The sequence below is a fragment of the Natator depressus genome, chromosome 5 (assembly GCF_965152275.1).
Source record: "Natator depressus isolate rNatDep1 chromosome 5, rNatDep2.hap1, whole genome shotgun sequence".
Lineage (NCBI taxonomy): Eukaryota > Metazoa > Chordata > Testudines > Cheloniidae > Natator > Natator depressus.
This window is the reverse complement of record NC_134238.1, coordinates 125304620-125317673: the sequence shown is the minus strand read 5'-3', so window position 1 is coordinate 125317673 and position 13054 is coordinate 125304620.

Below are 13054 nucleotides of genomic sequence, written 5' to 3'. Positions count from 1 at the left end.
GGTTGCCAGGGGAGCCTATCCCTTCTTGCAGGTCCTCTCTGCACTCCCCAAACTTCAGTCCCAACCTCCCTTAGGCTTCAACATCAATGCCTTTTGGGCTCCATTGCTCCCGGCCTCCCAGACTTCTTCCTGGTCCAGGACCCTCTAGTTCTGCCTCCACGTTTCAGGCTTCCCAGGGGACATCTACTCAGCAAAAAAAACGTACAGTGGGGAGTCTCAGAGCCCTAGTCAGCTGACTCGGGCTGGCAGGGCTCATGCTACAGGCCTAAAAATAGCTTGGCAAGGCAGGTGGGTCTCAGAGTTCTACCTGGCTATTTTTATCCCTATAGCCTGAGCTCCGCAAGCCTGAGTCAACTGACCGGGAGTCTCGCTCCCGCAACTCTCTGCCATAGGGTTTTTTTTTTACCATGTAGACATACCCCCCAGGCTTCTCTCAGGCTTTAGCCTAAGAGAGGAAACCCCCAGATACCTCTCAGTTTAGTCTCCTCCCTGGCCTTTTTTCCACTGTCCTCTGCTCCTTCCTTTATGAAAACCCAGCCCCTCCTTAGCTGGGTTTGATCACCAGTTATGCCTAACACCCCCTTCCACTGTCACCCAGTGGCCTAGCTGGGCTCAGTACCCTGTTAACCCATGGTCTGGGTTAACTGGGTCAGAGGTTTTGTTCGTGTGAACAGTAGGGTTAAAACCCGGGTAAGAGGCAGCATGGTGAAGACATACCCTTTCTGAGGCTGTCTGATGGTGCTTCCTCAGATAGATGTTAACTATATTTTTTTCCATAAAATTGTTTGATGGACCTTAGTGATTCTATTAACCTATTTTATATTTCACATGATTGGAAAATGTCAATCCCAGAGCATACACCTGAGTCTCTTGCTTACTAAGGATCAGATTCTGCCACCCTCGCGCCCATGGCATCATGTTCTGACATCCATGGAACCATGGGTGGACAAATCTGAGTTAGGGAGCAGGGAAGATAATGTGTATGTGTGCCAGATTTTGTCTAATGAAAGTAGGTTATTAAAGTGCCTCGTTATTATTATTAAAAGTCTGATCGTGTTTTAATTAGTATGTCTAATTACCAGGGTAAATTATCCATACACTGATTTCAAAATGAGCTTTGTGATACATTATCAGTCTTATTGTCCTGAAACACTGGCTTAGCAGAGTCTATTAGGAGCAAAATATTTCATGCTGAATGGAGTGTTTTTCTCACATTGGATCAACCTTTTAGGATTCCATCACTTAAAGGAACTAACCTTTAACTACTCATATTCACGTCCATCTGGCAAACAACACTAAGGCAAAATTAAAATGAATTCCTTGTTAGAGGTTTCCACTTGGGCACTTGGATGTTTTCACTCTCATTTTTCACAGATCCCTTTCAAAAGGGGCTTCTAATTTGGGGGTCCCTGGCTTTCGGGGGCCATTTTTAGACAAACTCCAGCCTGATTTTCAGAAGCGTGCCACCTCCGCCAGGCTAACGGAAGTCAATGGAAGCTGCAGGGACCGTGTACTATTGATGTGTACGGCGAAGCACCTTCACACTTTTGGAGTCTGCAAAGCAATTCAATCAGATGCAACAGGAATCAAAACAGCACATGCACCCTTGCTTTGAAACTTTCACATATGATACATGGAGGACCACTCTCTCAGCCTCACCAACTCTTGCTGTAGTGTCATGTTTACTGTTTTCCTTAAAGCCCCAGCTCCTGGAGTCATGTGATTACATAAGAATCCCTTTCTAAGGCACATAAATGGCCTCTTTTACCATTGTATCTGAGCACCTCCCAATCTTTTACCATATTCTTCTTCACAGTCCTTTTGTCCATTTTACAGAGAGAGACTAAGGACCAGATCCTCAAGGGCATTTAGGCTCATAATTTCCACTGATTTCAACTGTTCTTTTCAGTGTTGTTTTAGCCCGGTTGGTCCCAGGACATCAGAGAGACAAGGTGTGGGAGGTGATATTTTTTGCTAGACCAACTTCCGTTGGTGAGAGAGAGACAAGCTTTCAAGCTTCACAGAGCTCTTCTTCAGGGCTGGAAAAAGTAACCAGAGTGTCACAGCTAAATGGAAGTTAGAAGGCCAAAATACTTCTGTAGATCCGGCCCTAAGTGACTAGCCCAATGTCCCACAGGAAGCCTGTAGCAGGACAGGGAAACAAACCCATGTCCTTGCTTAACCCAGGCAATCCTTTAACCACTCGACCATCCTTCCAGAGTTTCTAGCCTTTGTGTTTACAGAGGAAAAGCTTGAAAACACAGCCCCTAAAGATTCCAAACCCAGAGGGCAAGAATCCCAATTTTGTTGAGGGGTTTTTTTGTTTGTTTGTTTTCTTGGTTGGATTTTTTTTTAAATCTCATGGGGGTTTTTTCATTATTTTGGGGGCATCGGACTCATGAATGTTTAAACAGGGCTGGTAATTCTGTGATCTAGCTCTAAATTGATAGGCGAGAAGAAATGTCTGTGTTCATACTAGTGAGCCTCATAATAAATAAAAAAAAAAACAGAGGAGGGAAGAGATACAGGAAACGTGTCACTGTTGAAACAGAATTGACTGCAGCTAGGATGTATTCTAAAGGCTTATGATAAAACAAACCATTCTGTTTAACCACATTGCAATCATATTGGCATGCCTTCCCCCCCCCCACACCCCGTTTTTTTTTTTGTCTGTTAACATTCCCATCATTGCTGATCACCAGGCTATAAATAGAATCAGCTTCCCTTAGAATCAGCCTGCTACTCCCGACTGATTCATTGAGAAATCGTGATCACTTTCGTTGTGGCGAATGGTGGTGGTGCAGACCCTGTATTGCCGCAGCCCTGAATGAATCAAGAAGGAAGAGGAATGGGGTTAATTAAAGAAGGGAAAGTTTTAGTAGCAATCAGATGGGTTGTGTGGAGGGGGCTCGGCAGCTTCATGTGGGTTTGGGGGGAAACAGAACTCTTTGCTTATTGCTGTTATTTCCTTGAGTGTAGCAGTTGTGCTTTAAACCCTGGGAAGGTTCTCCTGCTGCTACAAAAAACCTCTCTAATCTTTATGTGCCCAGCGCACGTGCAACCAAAATACAGGCAAGCTCTGGCTCAGCCCGCCCCTTCCCATTTTAAACTACAAGGATTTACAGCAGGGCTGGGATTTGTGCTAGTGTTCCACGCATGGACTTAGCCACCTTTTATGGGGCTCAGAGCTGCCATGCAGAAATACCCTGGCTGCCGTTGTCGCGGATTTCATTCAGATAAATGGGAACTGGGAGTGGAAATCCCTTAGGGGACTTGGAAAATCTCAGCCATTGGGTCTGCTGATAAACAGAGCCCTTCCATATATTCTACCCCAAAGCTGCCTATATGCTCCAGCAAAAACTCAGGGAAGTAGGAGGAAAGAACACAGCTGACTCCAAGCAGCCCTGCCTCTGGCCCTAATCTGCCAAAGCAGCAGCCAGCACAAGTTAGAGAAGACTCAGAGGCCCAGCTGAAAGTACCAAGAAGTTAGAGACCTCCCTTCCCACCAGAGGGGGTATGCGAGTGGGGGGGTGTAGAACCCCAGAGGGGGCGTGGCTGGACAGCCCTGCTGTCTTAATGAAATGAAGCCCTTCCAGGAGTTCCCACTGAGAAAATGGAGAATCCCCCTGAGTATTCCCGTTGATTATCATTATTTGCATTATCGGAGCACCTCAGAGCCCCGGGCCTGGATTGGATTAGATTCCATGCTCTCATGCCTTGGGACACAGGAGGCAACCCTGTGTTTCCACCTCTGTCTATCAAGTGCCATATTTCTTGCTCCATTGTAGTCTGTTTCCGTGATGGCACCATCTTTATCAATGGTTTTCTTATGTGTCATCGGTTGTGCTTTTTTCCATCTTCTGCCAGGTTCTACCCCATCGAGGGGCTTGTCTAGGAATACGGTTTTTGGTATTCATACAACATGTCCAAACCACTTCAGCCTTCTTTCTTGAATCATTGTCTCTGCAATGTGCTGGCCAGTCCTGTATAACACTTCAGCATTGGTTACTTTATCCCACCAGTGGACACTGAGTATTCTCCACAAATATCTCTGATGGAATGCGATGAGTTTCCTGCTGCAGGCTGCTAACACTTGGCAAGTTTCAGAAGCATGTAACAGTGTGGGTATCACAGTGACAGAGGATAACTTTGTCTTAGTTCTTGTGTGAATCTTCTTATTTTTCCAGATACTTGCCAATCTAGAAAAAGCTTCACATGCCATCCCAGTTCTTGCTTCCACTTCTGTATGGAGTTGGCCATTGGCACGGATTCTGCCTCTAAGATATAAAAAGTCCCGGGTCATATTCTTCGCTATCAAGTACATATACACCGTCACTGCTGATTCCTCTTCCAACTGTCATGCCTTTTGTTTTCTTTTGGCTGATTCCTAGTCCTACTTTGACAGTGGCAGCGCTCTGTCTCATGGCATCTTCATCTGTGTCCAACAGACCCATATCCTCTGCAAAACTGAGCTTGTCCAAGTTTGCTTCTACTCCACAGAACTGCTGTGTGTTCCTTTTCGCCTCATGTAATCTAGCACAATGCAGAAAAGAAGAGGTGAAACCCTTCCGCACTTCAGTGACAGTTCCAAACCACTCAGTCTCTCTGCTTTCCTTACGCAGTATATTCAGAGCAGCCCATACTGCACATGGGTCCCACCTGAGTGATACACCTGGGAGCTTAGGGTGCCAGCGGCCCAGCCCAGTCATGGACCAGGACCCCCGTGTGCTAGGTGCTCCACAAACACAGGACAAAAAGACAGTCCCTGCCCCAAAGAGGTTACAATTGAAGTACAAGATGAGACAATACATGGATACAGACAAGCAGGGGAACACAAGGAAACAATGAGACAATATTGGTCAGCGTGATGGGCAGTGGTCTCATCACGTGAGCTGCCTAACGACTGTCAAGTGTTTTGCAGGCATCCTAGGAAAGGACAATTTTGAGCCAGGATTTGAAGGCGGCTTTGCAGCAGTTTGCAGGGAGCCCTTCGCAAGCGTGAGGGCAGCAGGGGAGAAAGCTTGCAGGTGCTTGATTGAAAACTTAACACGTGGGCAGTGGAAGCTGGTATCATGGGCCCGTCGGAAACGGGAGTTGATATCTCAATGGTGATTGAGAGATCATAGGTTAGGTGGGGATAGGTCATGAAGGGCCTTGAAAGGGAAGATGAGCAGCTAATGTGGTAGCAAAGTCAGTGAAGGGACGCAAAGAGAGGAGTGCCATGGCCAAACCGATGAGCTTAGGGACATGATCTGTGAGCAGCATTCTGACTGGATATGAGTGGGGCAGGGGTGCGTTTATCAAGGCCAGAAAGAAGGATGCGGCAATAGTCGAGATAGGAGAGGATGAGAGCATGGGACAGAGTTTTAGCTGTGTGGATGGAAAGGAAGGGCTGTATCTCAGACAGCCACTAAGTGCTGAGCACTTTACAATCTTGGCTCTATGCCTCTACCATTAGATTGATCACTGAGCAAATAATTCTTAATTCATTTACTCAACAAACTTGGCCTCTCTTTGTACTTAGAACAGCGGCCTCAGATGGGGATTGCCTCCAGTGTATTCATTATATGAATTCATGTGGACATGTCATAAGGGTCTATTATTATTATTATTGTCTGCATTTTATTATGAACTAGGGATCAAGACCCTATTGTGCTAGGGGCTGTACAGACAGAATAAGAGACAGTCGCTCCCCCAAAGAGCTTATGGGCTAAAGAGGTAGCTAGCTAAGGTACTTATCTGGCCTCCATCACCATGGTGTCTGAGTGCCTCACAATTATTAATTTATCCTCACCAATACCCTTGTGAGGCAGGGCTATCTTCCTTTTACTCATGGAGAAACTGAGACCCAGAGAGAGTCAATGACTGGCCCAAGGTCACCCAGCAATCTATGAAAGAGCTAGGAATTGAACTCAAGTCTCACAAATCCTAGGCTAGGGGGCTATCCACTAACTACTGGGCCATCCTTCCCTTTGAGTTGAGTTCCACATGATGGCATATATCACATTGGTAGCATGTGCCATCATGTACCAGCAATGCCCCTCTGCCAGGTACATTGGCCAAACCGGACAGTCTGTATGCAAAAGAATAAATGGACACAAATCAGACGTCAAGAATTATAACATTCAAAAACCAGTCGGAGAACACTTCAATCATAGAATCATAGAATCATAGAATATCAGGGTTCGAAGGGACCTCAGGAGGTCATCTAGTCCAACCCCCTGCTCAAAGCAGGACCAATCCCCAATTAAATCATCCCAGCCAGGGCTTTGTCAAGCCTGACCTTAAAAACTCCCTGGACACTCAATAACAGACTTAAAAGTCACAACTCTTCAACAAAAAATCTTCAAAAACAGACTCCAATGAGCAACTGCAGAACTGGAATTAATTCACAAACTGGATACCATCAAATTAGGCCTGAATAAAGACTGGGAGTGGATGGGTCACTACAAAAACTAATTTTCCCCTGCTGATACTCACACCTTCTTGTCAACTGTTTGAAATGGGCCACCCTAATTATATTGTCCTCATTACCACTACAAAAGTGATTTTTCCTCCCTTGGTATTCTACTGTTGAGAATAGCCCACTTCCACTTTAGCTGAATTGTCTCGTTAGCACTGATCCCCCACTCAGTAAGGCAACTCCCATCTTTTCATGTCCTGTGTATTTATACCTGCCTACTGTATTTTCCCACTGCATGCATCAGATGAAGTGGGTTTTAGCCCACGAAAGCTTATGCCCAAATAAATTTGTAAGTCTCTAAGGGTATGTCTACACTATGAAATTAGGTCGAATTTATAGAAGTCGGTTTTTTAGAAATCGGTTTTATATATTCGAGTGTATGTGTCCCCACAGAAAATGCTCTAAGTTCATTAAGTGCATTAACTCGGCAGAGTGCTTCCACAGTACTGAGGCTAGAGTCGTCTTCCGGAGTGTTGCACTGTGGGTAGCTGTCACACAGTTCCCGCAGTCTCCGCTGCCCATTGGAATTCTGGGTTGAGATCCCAATGCCTGATGGGGATAAAACATTGTCGCGGGTGGTTCTGGGTACATCTCGTCAGGCCCCCGTTCCCTCCCTCCCTCCGTGAAAGCAAGGGCAGACAATCGTTTCGCGCCTTTTTTCCTGAGTTACCTGTGCAGACGCCATACCATGGCAAGCATGGAGCCCGCTCAGGTAACCGTCACCGCAAGGACTCCTCGTTGTTTTTGCTGATACAGACTAACACGGCTACCCCGCTGAAACCTGTCAGAAAGCTTCCTGTTTAGCAGCCAGTCTTCTTCTTCTTCTTGTTCTATTTATTGTTATTTTAAAGAATAGATCTCACAGGCAAAACTCCTCGTGACTTCAGGCAGCTCAGGTATCACATGCCTATCTCAGGTGCGCCCTAAAAGTGGAGAGGGTCACAGATACCTGAACCATGGGCCCACCCTCTCCCATGCTGCCCCTTCTCCCTCAGCCTCCCCGCCCCTCCTTGGTACCACTGAAATTCCTCAGCCTGATTTGCTGCGGCTGCTGCCTTTCTCCAACAGCCTCCCTCCTTCTCTCCTGCTTCAGCCACTAACAGGAAACTTAAGAGAAACTGACACAGATGGGAGGTTGCAGATCTCTGGGCCAGAGATGCCCATCGGGCAAGGGCTGGATGCAGGGATCACAGAGGGAGGCTCGCCGGCCTGTGCTATGCAGGAGGTTAGGCTAGATGATTACAGTGGTCCCTTTTGGTCTTGGAATCTGTGGGTTCCCCCAGATGGCAAATAGTTTGGCAGTAAGAGATGGGGCACTGGCAGGGAGGAGAGGCACAGCCCCCCCCCCCCCCGCCGAGCTCCAGGTTTGCACAATTAGTGCCTCCCTCTTTTAAGTAAAAAGAAAAGGAGGACTTGTGGCACCTTTATTTATTTATTTATTTATTTGAGCATAAGCTTTCGTGAGCTACAGCTCACTTCATCGGATGCATAAAAGTGGAAAATGCAGTGAGGATGTTTTTATACACACAGATCATGAAAAAATGGGTGTTTATCACTTCAAAAGGTTTTCTCTCCCCCCACCCCACTCTCCTGTTGGTAATAGCTTATCTAAAGTGATCACTCTCCTTACAATGTGTATGATAATCAAGGTGGGCCATTTCCAGCACAAATCCAGGGTTTAACAAGAACGTCTGAGGAACGGGGGGGGGGGAGGGGTAAGGAAAAAACAAGGGGAAATAGGTTACCTTGCATAATGAGTTAGCCACTCCCAGTCTCTATTCAAGCCTAAGTTAATTGTATCCAATTTGCAAATGAATTCCAATTCAGCAGTCTCTCGCTGGAGTCTGGCTTTGAAGTTTTTCTGTTGTAATGTCGCAACTTTCATGTCTGTAATCGCGTGACCAGAGAGATTGAAGTGTTCTCCGACTGGTTTATGAATGTTATAATTCTTGACATTTGATTTGTGTCCATTTATTCTTTTACGTAGAGACTGTCCAGTTTGACCAATGTACATGGCAGAGGGGCATTGCTGGCACATAATGGCATATATCACATTGGTGGATGTGCAGGTGAATGAGCCTCTGATAGTGTGGCTGATGTGATTAGGCCCTGTGATGGTGTCCCCTGAATAGATATGTGGGCACAGTTGGCAACGGGCTTTGTTGCAAGGATAGGTTCCTGGGTTAGTGGTTCTGTTGTGTGGTATGTGGTTGCTGGTGAGTATTTGCTTCAGGTTGGGGGGCTGTCTGTAGGCAAGGACTGGCCTGTCTCCCAAGATTTGTGAGAGTGTTGGGTCGTCCTTCAGGATAGGTTATAGATCCTTGATAATGCGTAGGAGAGGTTTTAGTTGGGGGCTGAAGGTGACGACTAGTGGCGTTCCGTTATTTTCTTTGTTAGGCCTGTCCTGTAGTAGGTGATTTCTGGGTACTCTTCTGGCTCTGTCAATCTGTTTCTTCACTTCAGCAGGTGGATATTGTAGTTGTAAGAATGCCTGATAGAGATCTTGTAGGTGTTTGTCTCTGTCTGAGGGGTTGGAGCAAATGCAGTTGTATCGTAGAGCTTGGCTGTAGACAATGGACCGTGTGGTGTGGTCTGGGTGAAAGCTGGAGGCATGTAGGTAGGAATAGCGGTCAGTAGGTTTCCGGTATAGGGTGGTATTTATGTGACCATCGCTTATTAGCACAGTAGTGTCCAGGAAGTGGATCTCTTGTGTGGACTGGACCGGACTGAGGTTGATGGAAAGATGGAAATTGTTGAGACATGAAAGTTGCGATATTACAACAGAAAAACTTCAAAGCCAGACTCCAGCGAGAGACTGCTGAATTGGAATTCATTTGCAAATTGGATACAATTAACTTAGGCTTGAATAAAGACTGGGAGTGGCTAAGTCATTATGCAAGGTAACCTATTTCCCCTTGTTTTTTCCTTCCCCCCCTCCACCGTTCCTCAGACGTTCTTGTTAAATCCTGGATTTGTGCTGGAAATGGCCCAACTTGATTATCATACACATTGTAAGGAGAGTGATCACTTTAGATAAGCTATTACCAGCAGGAGAGTGGGGTGGGGGGGAGAGAAAACCTGGATTTGTGCTGGAAATGGCCCACCTTGATTATCATACACATTGTAAGGAGAGCGATCACTTTAGATAAGCTATTACCAGTGGGGGGAGAGAAAACCTTTTGAAGTGATAAACACTCATTTTTTCATCTGTGTGTATAAAAACATCCTCACTGCATTTTCCACTTTTATGCATCCGATGAAGTGAGCTGTAGCTCACGAACGCTTATGCTCAAATAAATTGGTTAGTCTCTAACGTGCCACAAGTACTCCTTTTCTTTTTGCGAATACAGACTAACAGGGCTGCTACTCTGAAACCTCTTTTAAGTGTGCAACATCTGATCCCTTGCAGGCAGCTAGCCAACTCCACTGGTCCCCTCTCCTTCCAATCCCCTGGCTGGTGGGATGTGCCCAGGATGAGCCTCTTGAGCGAAGGAGCTGCAGTTCTGGGAACCCCTGATACCCTCCAGCTCCTGCTTTTTCAGCCTAAGGCACAGTCTAGCCCTAACAGTATAGGAGCCAGCTGCTTTGCCATGTCTCCCCCAGCTCTGGGCCTCCTCACACTGACCTCAGAGCTAGCATTCTTTCCATAGCTAAGGTTCCCCACCCTGAGCGGCTCCTCCTGGCCCCAGTTCAGCACCAGACATAAGCACAGTCAGCCTGGGAATTGTCCCATTGAAACTGGTGAGGCTACTGTCTTGCTTAATGCCGGGCATGTGCTTGAGTGACTTCGCCAGTCTGGATCCTCTGTGCTGCTCTCGTGGTAGGAAATACAGCTGCAAAGGGGGTAAGGATAGGGCACCCACTCTGCACCCCTGTTCTATTGCACAGCTGCCAGGAGAGTTTGCAGGGCCTGTCCTGAACCGCCTGGGGAAATCGCGTCTTTTCTCCTCCCCTGCTGGCTGAGCCTAGGAAGAGGTGCTAATCATGGTCAAGTGCAGCACTTTAGTTTAACACCTACCAGTTAGGTGCTAAATGCTGCTAATCACAGAGGGCCGTTTTATAATGGCAAGAAACATCATTGCAATCAGAGGGAATCTTGCCTGCCAGCCCAGGGACAGGCCATTGTGATGCACTCAGGCAATCCAGCTCTCTCCCTGCCCTTCATTATAAGCAAAAGCTTCATTATAGGCTGGCTCTCCTGGATGTGTACCGCAGACACTGTGGGTCTCACACACAGTCTTATTGCTATTGTTTGTATTTTCCAGTAAAGCCTAGAGCCTGGACAAAGAGTAGAGTGCTAGGCGCTGGACAAAGAGTAAATGACAGCTCTTACTCAAAGGGCTTCCAGCGTGAAATAGATGATGTTAACAGGTAGCACGGGCAGTGGTTATCATAGGCCAGGGGAGCCTAAGCCTCCCCTAACCCAGGCCTGTGGCCCCGCCCCAAAGTTCCACCCTCGCTCCCCGTCTCCCCTGAAGCCATCAAGGGCTCTGCTCCAGCCAGCAGTCAGGGGCTGGGGCAGTTTGGACGGCTCGGGATGCTGGTGCTCAGGCCAGCCGGCATGGCTGGAGCAGGCCCGTGATGCAGCGGGGGTGGGCCGGCTGGGGCTCTGCTGGCCATGGGGGAAGGGAGGCCTAGAGGCCCTGTGGGGGGGAGGCGGGCCTTGGGTGGAAGGGGCGGGGCCACGGGCTTGCCTCCCTGAAGGGGGGGGTTCACCCGCCACCTGTGATAGGGAGGGCGCTTTAGCAGAGATTAGCTGCACTCACAAGTCCTAGTCCAGCAGTAGCAGTAAGCACAGCTCACCACTTGCCTAGCTGCTCTCAAGCAGCAGTTGTCTGTGGCATCATGGCAGCAGTTAGTGTTGAGGCGATATTTGAGGGAAGAGGAGACGGTGATGGCACTATGGATCTTGCCTGGAGGTTTTTAGCATGTGTAAAGGGGGGGCACAATGGGATGGTCCTTCGGTGAGGAGTGGCCAGCCGGCATTGCTGGCAGACCACAGGTGAGAGTCAAGAACAAGACTGTGGAGGGCTTTGAAGGCTTCGACAAGTAGTTTGTGTGTGGTGGGATCCAGGATGGAGGGGCGATGGCAGGACTGAGAGGGGGCAGCAAGCCAGGGATGATCTTAGCAGCAGCCTGGGTGAATAGGCTGGGAGGAGATGCGGGGGCAGGCATCAAGGCTAGAGAGGGGAATATTATGGTCGCTGAGGTGGGAGAGAATCGGGGCCTGGACTTGGCTGTGTGGGCAGAGAGGAAAGGCTGGCTCTTGGAGAGGCTGGGCAGAAAGAAGCAGCGAGGTGGAGACGGGACCTGGATGTGTGGGACAACAGAGAGGGCTGAGTGAAAGAGGAAGACAGGATGATGCATGGCAGTGCTACCATGGGAACAGAGGTGCTGTCAGACAGGCTCAGACCTGTGGTCCATGTAGCCTCGTGTCCTGTCTCCAGCAGTGGTGTAAGAACCTCGCAGCAGGCAGATGTGGAGCAATCTGCTCCCCCCATGAAGGTCTCATCCTAACCCCTTATCATTAGAGACTGGTTTCAATCCCATAGCAAGGCTTTAGCTCCCTTCAGAGCCATTTCTTGCAGCATTAACTCTGATAACTCAGTTATCCATGGAAAGGTCCGATCCTTTGTTGAATCACAGTCGGTACTTGGCCTCAGTGACACTATAGCAATGAGATTGAGAGCAATGCTCAATTTTGGGAGTAATACAGGAGCATCCGTAAGGTTTTGATGGACGCTGCTGCAAAGTACACACTGCGAGATGGTGTGACGCAGAACAGCTACTCAATGGAACTCTGTCTCTTCACACTGGCTGAGGATCTGGCCCTGTACGATGTGTTATAGCCAGGCTCCAAAGCAGATTGCAGCAGGATTCTCATAGACACAATGCACAGCTGGAGAGGACAAGAGCTGCTTCCTGCAGAATAGTGTCTTAAGAAAACTCCCACTCCTCTGGACATGCTTTTGTGTCCTCTAGGATGCTGGGCACAAGCACAATGGGCAAAGATCTTGACTATGAAGTCTACACAATAATAATATTTAGCCCTTACCTCGTGCTTTTCAGCAACAGATCTCAAAGCATTTTAAAGAACTGGTCAGCATCAATACACCCAATTTACAGATGGGGAAACTGAGGCACCGAGCAGGGCAGTGATTCACTCAAGGTCACCCAGCAGCAGAGCTGGGAGTAGAACACAGATCTCCTGAGTCATAGGGTTTGAAGAGACCTCAGGGGGTCATCTAGTCCAACCTCCTGCTCAAAGCAGGGCCAACCTCAACTAAATCATCCCAGCCAGGGTTTGGGATGATAGTCCCCAGCTAGTGATCTAGCCACTAGGCCACGCTGCTGCTCAAGGTGGGAAGGGGGAAGAATCAGTGCCTCATTTCCATTGGCAATCACATTCTTTGCACTAATACAACCCCCTTTTGCAGAGACTGCCTCGGAGCACGCTGAAGTGCAGACCTGCGCATAAGGAGAAGCAAGGTGCTCAGCTGAAAAAACCACACAACCTGTCCCAAGCCCAGTCTGGGCCTCTCACTTCACAGCCCACTGGGACACGCAGGCTTGGAGCAGGTGAGAGATGGC